General features: G+C 37.1%; 1 non-coding gene across 1 annotated transcript; it reads left to right on the plus strand.

Annotated features, from left to right (window-relative positions):
- The first annotated feature begins 3,297 nt into the window (after positions 1 to 3,297).
- On the plus strand, positions 3,298 to 3,404 carry LOC113720346 (small nucleolar RNA R71). The gene has a single exon (XR_003456920.1). It is a non-coding gene; the product is annotated as a small nucleolar RNA R71 (small nucleolar RNA).
- Positions 3,405 to 9,113: the final 5,709 nt, after the last annotated feature.

Consider the following 9,113-nt stretch of genomic DNA (forward strand, 5'->3'; position numbering starts at 1 on the left):
AATTCCTGCAACAATAAAATCCATCGAATTAATCGCGGTTTTGCATCTTTCTTATTTAACAAATACTTGAGTGCTGCATGGTCAGTATAAACGATAACTTTAGATCCTACTAAGTATGATCTAAATTTATCCAATGCAAAAATCACTGCTAGCAACTCCTTCTCTGTTGTTGCATAGTTAACTTGGGCTTCATTTAACATTTTACTTGCATAATAAATGACATGAAGTCGCTTATTATGTTTTTGCCCAAGAACAGCCCCAACTGCAAAATCACTTGCGTCACACATTAATTCGAATGGCAAGCTCCAATCCGGTGATGCTATGATGGGTGCGGAGACAAGTTGCTTCTTCAACCTATTAAAAGCAAGTACACACTCATCATTAAAGTGAAAAGGAACATCTTTTGCAAGTAATTCACATAATGGTTTAGCAATCTTGGAGAAATCCTTAATAAACCGCCGATAGAATCCCACATGTCCAAGAAAGCTACGAATGCCTTTCACATTGGTTGGTGGAGGCATTCTCTCAATAACCTCTATTTTGGCTTGATCAACCTCAATACCTTCTGAGGAAATTTTGTGGCCTAACACAATACCTTCACAAACCATGAAGTGACATTTTTCCCAATTGAGTACAAGGTTTGTTTCTTCACATCTCTGCAAAATTAGATCTAAATTGTTAAGACAATCATCATAAGTAGATCCAAATACAGAAAAATCATCCATGAAGATTTCCATAATTTTCTCATTAAAATCAGAGAAAATTGCCATCATGCATCGTTGGAAAGTGGCCGGTGCATTGCACAATCCAAAAGGCATCCTTCGAAATGCAAAAGTACCGTAAGGACAAGTGAATGTAGTTTTCTCTTGATCTTCTGGTGCAATGACTATTTGATTGTATCCTGAAAAACCATCCAAGAAACAATAAAATTCATATCCGGCCAATCTTTCTACCATTTGATCAAGAAAAGGAAGAGGGAAATGATCCTTCCTAGTAGCTGCATTCAATTTTCTGTAATCAATACAGACTCGCCAACCAACCACAACTCTAGAGGGAATCATTTCATCATTTTTACCATGTACTATGGTTATCCCCCCTTTCTTTGGTACTACATGGATAGGAGAAATCCACACACTGTCAGAAATTGGAAAAATTATACCTGCATCCAACCATTTAAGGATTTCTACTCTTACCACTTCTTTCATGTTTGGATTTAACCTTCTTTGAGTCTCAACCACTGGTTTAGAATTTTCTTCCAATAAAATCCTGTGCATACAAATAGTTGGACTAATTCCTTTGATATCAGAAATTGTCCATCCTATAGCCTTTAAATGCTTCCTTAAAACACGTAAGAGCTTGTCTAATTGTTCCTCATTTAATGCTGAATTTACAATCACAGGCAATGTCTCTTTTTCTCCAAGAAACGCATATTTGAGGTGCTTAGGTAGCGGCTTAAGCTCAAGCTGCGGTGCTTTCTCACATGATGGTGGAGGTAGCCCTTTGCTCAGTCCTAATGCCTCGTATGCATTTCTCCTTTTATAAGGAATTTGTGCTTGCAAAAATTCAGTCATTTCTTCAATCTGTTCCTCTTGTATACCTATACCATTAAGACAAAGTTCAAGAGAATCATTATCAAGATTTACTTGACTCATTTCTAATGCCAATTCATCACATATGTCAACCGAATAAACATGGTCGGTAAAAGAGGGATATTTCTCTACTTTACTCAAATCAAATTCCACTTCCTCTTCACCGATTTGAAACTTAAACTTACCTCGTTTGACGTCTATTATTGTACCTGCAGTGGCCAGAAATGGTCTACCAAGTATAATAGGTACATTTACATCTTCCTCCATATCTAAAACAACAAAATCGACAGGAATAATAAATTTCTGCACTTTAATGAGCACATTTTCCAATATGCCCATTGGATGTCTAATAGACCTGTCAGCCAATTGCAAAGAAATGTTAGTACGCTTCAACTCTTTCAACCCCAATTGCCTAGCCACAGTTAAAGGGATCAATGACACACTTGCACCAAGGTCACAAAGTGCTTTAGAAAATTCTACATTACCGATAGTGCAAGGAACTGTAAAACTCCCTGGATCTTTCAACTTGGGTGGCAATTTGTTTTGTATGATTGCACTACATTCTTCTGTTAATGCAATTGTCTCACTGTCTACCAACTTCCTTTTCTTGGTCATTATCTCCTTGAGAAACTTCGCGTACGAAGGAATCTGCAAAATAGCATCCACAAAAGGAATGTTAATATGTAATTGTTTAAAAATGTTGACAAATTTCTCAAATTCTTTGTCATTTCTTGAAGGCTTCAATCTTTGAGGGAATGGCACCGGTAGAGGAATTGGTGTTGCATCTTCCATTTGCAGTTCATTTTCCTCTATCTTTTCTTTCCCTTTTTCTTCCTTGCTTCCCTCTTTTAACTCACTCAATTTCTTATTCTCTCTTTTTTCAAACTCTCTTCCACTTCCAACTACTGGCGGCTCAACTAATTCCTTACCACTACGGAGGGTTATGGCCTTCACATGCTCCCTTGGGTTCACTTCAGTTTTGCTAGGTAAATCCCCTTGGTTGCGATTATTAACCGCATTGGCAATTTGGCCTAATTGGACCTCAACATTCCTGTACATATTGGTGAGTTGGTCCATTCTTCCCTCAATTCTTTCAAACCGTTGAGTAGTGGCACTAGCTAACTTTTCAATTTTATCATTTGATGCATTGGCTAGCTTTTCGATTGCCAATTCCCAAGCTGGTTTGGACTCATGCAGTGTTTGCTTTTGTTGAAAACCTGGTGGATTAACTGGTCTTTGTTGGTTCCCTTGATCTTTCCATCCAAAATTCGGGTGATTACGCCATCCTGGATTATAAGTATTGGAGTATGGATTGTTTTGGGGTGGACGGTTGTAATTGTTGAGATATTGAACCTGTTCACTGCTAGAACACATAAAATCATCATGATCTCCGCCGCAAATGGTACAACTTGCAACAACTACTCCTTGATTAGAACTAGAACCAACTTGCCTATTAAGCATCTTAACCACATTATCCATTTTTGCACTTAACATATTCAAGGTATCTACTTCAAGCATACCTGCGGTTCTCCTTGAATTACCTCGTTCGTTTGCCCATTGGTAGTTGTTAGCAGCCATTTCTTCGATCAATTGCTGAGCTTCCTCAGCTGTCTTTCCCATTAAAGCTCCTCCCGCTGCTGCATCTACATGTGTCTTTGTTGGATAGGTGAGACCATTGTAAAATGTTTGGACTACTAGCCAATCGGGTAGACCATGATGAGGGCATCTTCTTTGCAATTCCCGATAACGCTCCCAAGCTTCATACAATGTCTCTCCTTCCTGTTGAGAGAAACTTGTTATATCCATTCTCAATTTAGCAGTTTTTCCAGGTGGAAAGAATTTATTAAGAAAAGCCTTAGCTAATTCATCCCAAGTAGTAAAAGTATTTGGAGGATGAGATTGTAGCCAAACCTTAGCCTTGTCCCTTAGTGAAAATGGAAACAATCGAAGTTTAATCGCATCTTCACTAACACCATTAAACTTAATTGTATCACAAATTTCAAGAAATGTTGACAAGTGAGAATTTGGATCCTCAGTAGCATTACCTCCATATTGAGATTGTTGCACCATTTGAATCAGTGATGGTTTTATCTCAAAGTTATTAGCGTTTACCGTTGGTCTTACAATGCTAGTTTGAGATCCTTGTGCTCCCGGTAAAGCAAAATCTCGCAGAATTCTCCTATTTGATTCATTTTCTGCCATTTCTTCCTCAAATTGTAATTCTATCAAGATATCTTCTATTGGCTGCCAAACCTCTTGTTCCTCTTGATGTGATGTATTCCTCCTTTGTCTGCGTAATGTTCTTTCAATTTCCGGATCGAAATGTACAACTCCTCGATTTAATCGGTGCATACACTACAAACAAAAACAAGAGAAAATTTTTATACTTTTAATTCAACAACTTAAATAAAGATAATGAAATTTATCTAAATTAATAGAGATGATGAGGCCCTAATATTGCCGCTCCCCGGCAACGGCGCCAAAAACTTGACGGTGGTATTTTGTATCAATGCAAGTTTAACTCCGATTCTACACCCGTTGGACTGCAAGTATACAGGTCGCAATTGTAGTACAAGATGTGTATCGGGTCGATCCCACGAGGAGCAATTCAAACAATTACTAAGCCCTTATTTTCTCTATTATTTAGACTAACAATTAATTTGAGCAGAGAAAATCTAATGCTGTAATCTACAAATCTGGTATATAAATCTAGTTTAACAGATGCTGAATGCAAATAGAGAAATTTCACTTAAGGAAGATTCTAGGGATGTAGATTCCACTTATGGCATAAACAACACAAATGAATGGATTTACTTCTTGCTATTATTCTTGCTTAACTAGAGATTCATTTCCAAAGTTTCCAAGTCTCATTTTCATGATGAAATAGCCTAAAGCAATATAGATTTCCCTATTTTCATGGTGAAATACTACTACTACTCTGTTTTATTTCATGAAATGCTAAGTAATCCACCTAAGTGTATCTCTATTCTCATGAACATACAACTCAAGCTCTACTTATGTGTTTCCATTGTTATTACCAATTCTCATTGAACAATAACAACTATAACCAAACTATTGGTGATCAATCAATAGCAAGTAATCACAGCTACACAAGTAGACAAGTTAATACAAGATATAACAAGTGTAAATCACATTCAATTTATACTATTTAGCCATAAGTTTCATCTACTCCCTAGATGAAGGAGTTTTAGCTACTCATGAATGATTTAACAATCAAACTCACAAGTTTATTAATGCAAAACCTCATAAAGTACAAGTATAAGAAAGATAAAAGAAAGCTTAGCCAATTGAAGGTGAAGCTCTCCAAATCCTGCTATGTTCTTGCACAATATGATTATAAGTGAAACTCTCCAAGTACTTCTCCAAGAACTCCTATCTAGAGAGAAAAACTAGATACAAGAAAGAAAACTAGCTACGTATCGTAATCCCCTGCTTCTCCTCAGTGTTTCTGCATAAAAGGTGGAAGAAATTCCATTCCTCTCACTTCATAATTTCCTCCACTCAGATTTTGTAAAAAGAAGTCAAAGATATGATATTTCCTTTTGTCCATACTCATTTGGTCTTCTCTTTTGTTGCAGAAGCATGTGCCACCGATTTCTGTCCCTCAAAATAGCTGGAAAGTTGTGAAAAAGGTAAAGAAAAACGGCTGTTGCATTTGCTGAGGAGAGAGACAGATCCGAGCCTCGGATCCGAGGAGTGAAAATAGATCCGAGCTTGGATCTTCAGGATCCGAGGCCTTCATAATGGATCCGAGGTCGGATCGTCCTGACCTCGGATGCTCTCCTCCAGAAGTACAGACGAGGGTTCGGATCCATCTTGTGCACATGGATCCGAGCTCGGATTATAGGATCCGAGGTCTTCCCTTGATGGATCCGAGGTCGGATCGTCCTGACCTCGGATACACTCCGCCAGAAGTACAGACGAGGGGTCGGATCCCTTTTATACACACGGATCCGAGCTCAGATCCGTGTTGAGCAATTTTCCAGTTTTTCACTTCTTCTCTTTTTCTTCATTTTTGCTCCCAATTTCTTGTGTACTTTGTCCTCTGGATGACCCTTATATTCCTTTGAACTTGTGCATAAATTTCATACATCAATTACCTTCACAAATTCACCAGATTAACGCATTAATTCACTCATTTATCAATTTTTGAAACCTTAATCAATATTTAAGCAATTATCACCAAAAGAGTTCAAATATGGCTTAATCTTCTCAGAACATACCAAAAATTAATGCCAAATTCATACAAAATATGCGTTAAATATTCACTTATCACCTTGTCCAATGATTGGGAAAATAAAGTGACTGCTGTTGAGGAGGCTAGAGATTTGAATACTATGCCTATTGAATCTCTTATTAATTCTCTTACCTCTTATGAGCTGAAACTTAAGACTAAGGTGCAAGAGGAAGAGGATGCAAAAGTGCGAAAGAATATTGCTCTAAAAGCCTCACAAGATGAAGATGATTCTGCCTCCCTAGATGAAGAAGATGTGGAAGGTGATGACAATGATATCGCTCTCATCACAAGAAGTTTCAAACGAATACTCAACAAGAGGAGATTCAGAAGTGGTGGACCTAGCAATTGATTCCCAAATCAGTTCAACAACTCGAGAAACAAAGGGAAGCTAAAGTTCAACAAAAAGCAAACTGATCAGTGCTTTGAATGCGGCCAACCTGGACACTATGCAAGTGACTGTCCAGTGATGAAGAAGAAAGAAGGAAGAAAACCAAGAATAAACAAATTTCAATTCACATGGAATGAATGCAATTCCGATGGTGAAATTGAAGAGGAAGATCAATCTGCTCAATTGGCTTTCATGGCCATTGGAGATGATGAGGTAACATCTTCTAGCTCTCAATTTGAAAGTGATGATGAAAATGATGATGATCTTGAATCTTTCATTATAAAATTGTATGATAGTTTCAGAAAAAATGAGACTGCTTTACACTTGGATCTTGATAGAAAAACAAGTTTTTGTGAAATGTTCAAAAGGGAACAAGATGATTTGAAAAGAAGAATGGATGATTTAAATGAGTTGCTTCAACATAAAAAACAGGACTGTTTTCAAAATAATAAATCAAAACCTCATTTTAAGATAAATTCTGTTGCAAATGAGTTTGTTATCCAGAGGAGAAGACAAGTAAGATTTATTAAACCTGTTCATATAAATAATTCCCTGATTATGTGTAATTTCTGTTGTCAAAAAGGTCACATGAAAAGTGATTGCTATGTGAGAAAGAATATAAAAAAAGGCATGAAATACATGTGGATAGTTAGACATGATGCTAACTTTAACAAGTAGGAGATTTTGTTAATCATTGCAGTGATTCTTGTTCAGAATATTTTTTCTTTTGATACTTTGATCTGAGTTTTCGCTGATATCTTTGAATACTACTGAATCTATAAGATGTCAAAAAGAGAGATAAAAGAATAATGCTGATCTCATGATGATTTGCTGTGATTGCTGTCATTTCTCTATTTTTTCTTGGAATATTGAATTCTCTGTTATTGTTGCTGGATTATAGTAGTTGATTTTTACTCTTATGATGACAAAAAGGGGGAGAAATGGATGCAATGTGTAAGGGGGGGTTATTCTGAGATTATGAGTTTGGTGCAATGTGTAAGGGGGAGTTATTCTGAAATTATGAGTTTGGCTCTTAAAAGTTTTGGTTGCAATGATTGAGGGGGAGCTTATACTTATTTTTGTTTCTTTCCATCCATTGTTTTGTCATCATCAAAAGGGGAGAGATTGTTGATCTTGATCCCTATCTTTTGATGTTTACAAAACAAATGGATGATACTAATATTTCTTCAAGATATATTTTCAGTTATGAAGTTATTTGATTCCATGATCAAGTACAATTGAAAGATGACAAAGCATGCTGAAGCTGTCGGACGCTCAAGATGTCAGGATCGGACGTCCGATAATCATTGCACAACTTCGGACGCATGTTTCGGACGTCCGATAGGATCCTTCGAAGTCGACGAAACTATCGGACCTATCGGACGCTGAATATGTCGCTACCGGACGTCCGATAGAAACAAAATAATTTCTCAAATCTGTTTGTTTGCTGTCGGACGCATAAAGAGCTTGAACCGGACGTCCGAAAGAATTGAAGAAAATCTCTAAAACTCACTGCCTGCTGTCGGACGCATAAAACAGGGCTATCGGACGTCCGACACTCCAACGGCTAGTTGACTCTTCAGCTACTTTCTATCCGTTGGAAGCTTTAATGAGGCACTTTCTTGGTCCTATATAAATAGTGGTTGGTCAGATACTTCAAACAACTTTGGCACACTGAAGATACAAAAGATCTAGAGAGATTTTAGTGAGAAAATACTCCAAAAAGAATATTTGTAGTCTTAGTGGTGTGAGGTTCATTGTAAGCTTTTCATTTGTGAGTGAATCTTTCATGAGTGTAGCTCTGTGAGGGTTGTCCTGAGGGATAGTAAAACGTCCTGGCTTGACCGAGTGCTGCTTGGGGCAAGGAGGAGGTGAACCTTCCTTTGTACACAAGAGTGATTGTAATTCATCAACTTGAAGTAGCTTGTTTCAATTAATCTACAAGCTCAAGAGGAGTTGGGTAGTTAATTGGTTTGCAATCCTTTCCTTTTTATTTACTTATTGTTTCGTTTATGATCTTTGCATTGGTTGTTTTGGGCCTTACAATTGGTATCAGAGCTTGGTCTCCTTGAGATTAAGCTCAATCGGCTTTGGAGTAAAGATGACAACCAATAATGCTATGTTTTTTGAAGGACATTCTGTTATTAGACCACCTGTGTTTAATGGGTCAAATTATATGAGTTGGAAAGAAAGAATGATTATCTTTTTGCAATCTATTGATATCGAATTGTGGTTTATTATTAGTGAAGGTCCATATGATGACTCTCTTATAGATGAAAATACTCATGCATCTAGACCGAAAACAAGAAGTGAACTGACTGCTGTGGATAGAGCCCATCTCACCTTAAATGCAAAAACCATGAATGTGTTATATTGTGCATTAGACTCAAATGAATCTATTAGAGTCAAGGTTGCAAGTCAGCTAAAGAAATTTGGGACAAACCAAAAGAAATTCATGAAGGTAGTGAGAATGTTAGAGAACAAAAGAAGTCCATTCTAGTTACAAAGTATGAATCTTTCAAGATGGAACCTCATGAAAATGTTGATCAAATGTATTGTAGATTCAATGATCTCATTAAAGATTTAGAGGTGCTGGAAAAAGAATATTCTCTTGGTGAGAAAAATAGAAAAATCCTGAATGCCTTGTCCAATGATTGGAAAAATAAAGTGACTGCTGTTGAGGAGGCTAGAGATTTGAATACTATGCCTATTGAATCTCTTATTAATTCTCTTACCTCTTATGAGCTGAAACTTAAGACTAAGGTGCAAGAGGAAGAGGATGCAAAAGTGCGAAAGAATATTGCTCTAAAAGCCTCACAAGATGAAGATGATTCTGCCTCCCTAGATGAAGAAGATGTGGAAGGTGATGACAATGATA

Source organism: Coffea arabica, chromosome 8c, assembly GCF_036785885.1.
Source record: "Coffea arabica cultivar ET-39 chromosome 8c, Coffea Arabica ET-39 HiFi, whole genome shotgun sequence".
NCBI lineage: Eukaryota > Viridiplantae > Streptophyta > Magnoliopsida > Gentianales > Rubiaceae > Coffea > Coffea arabica.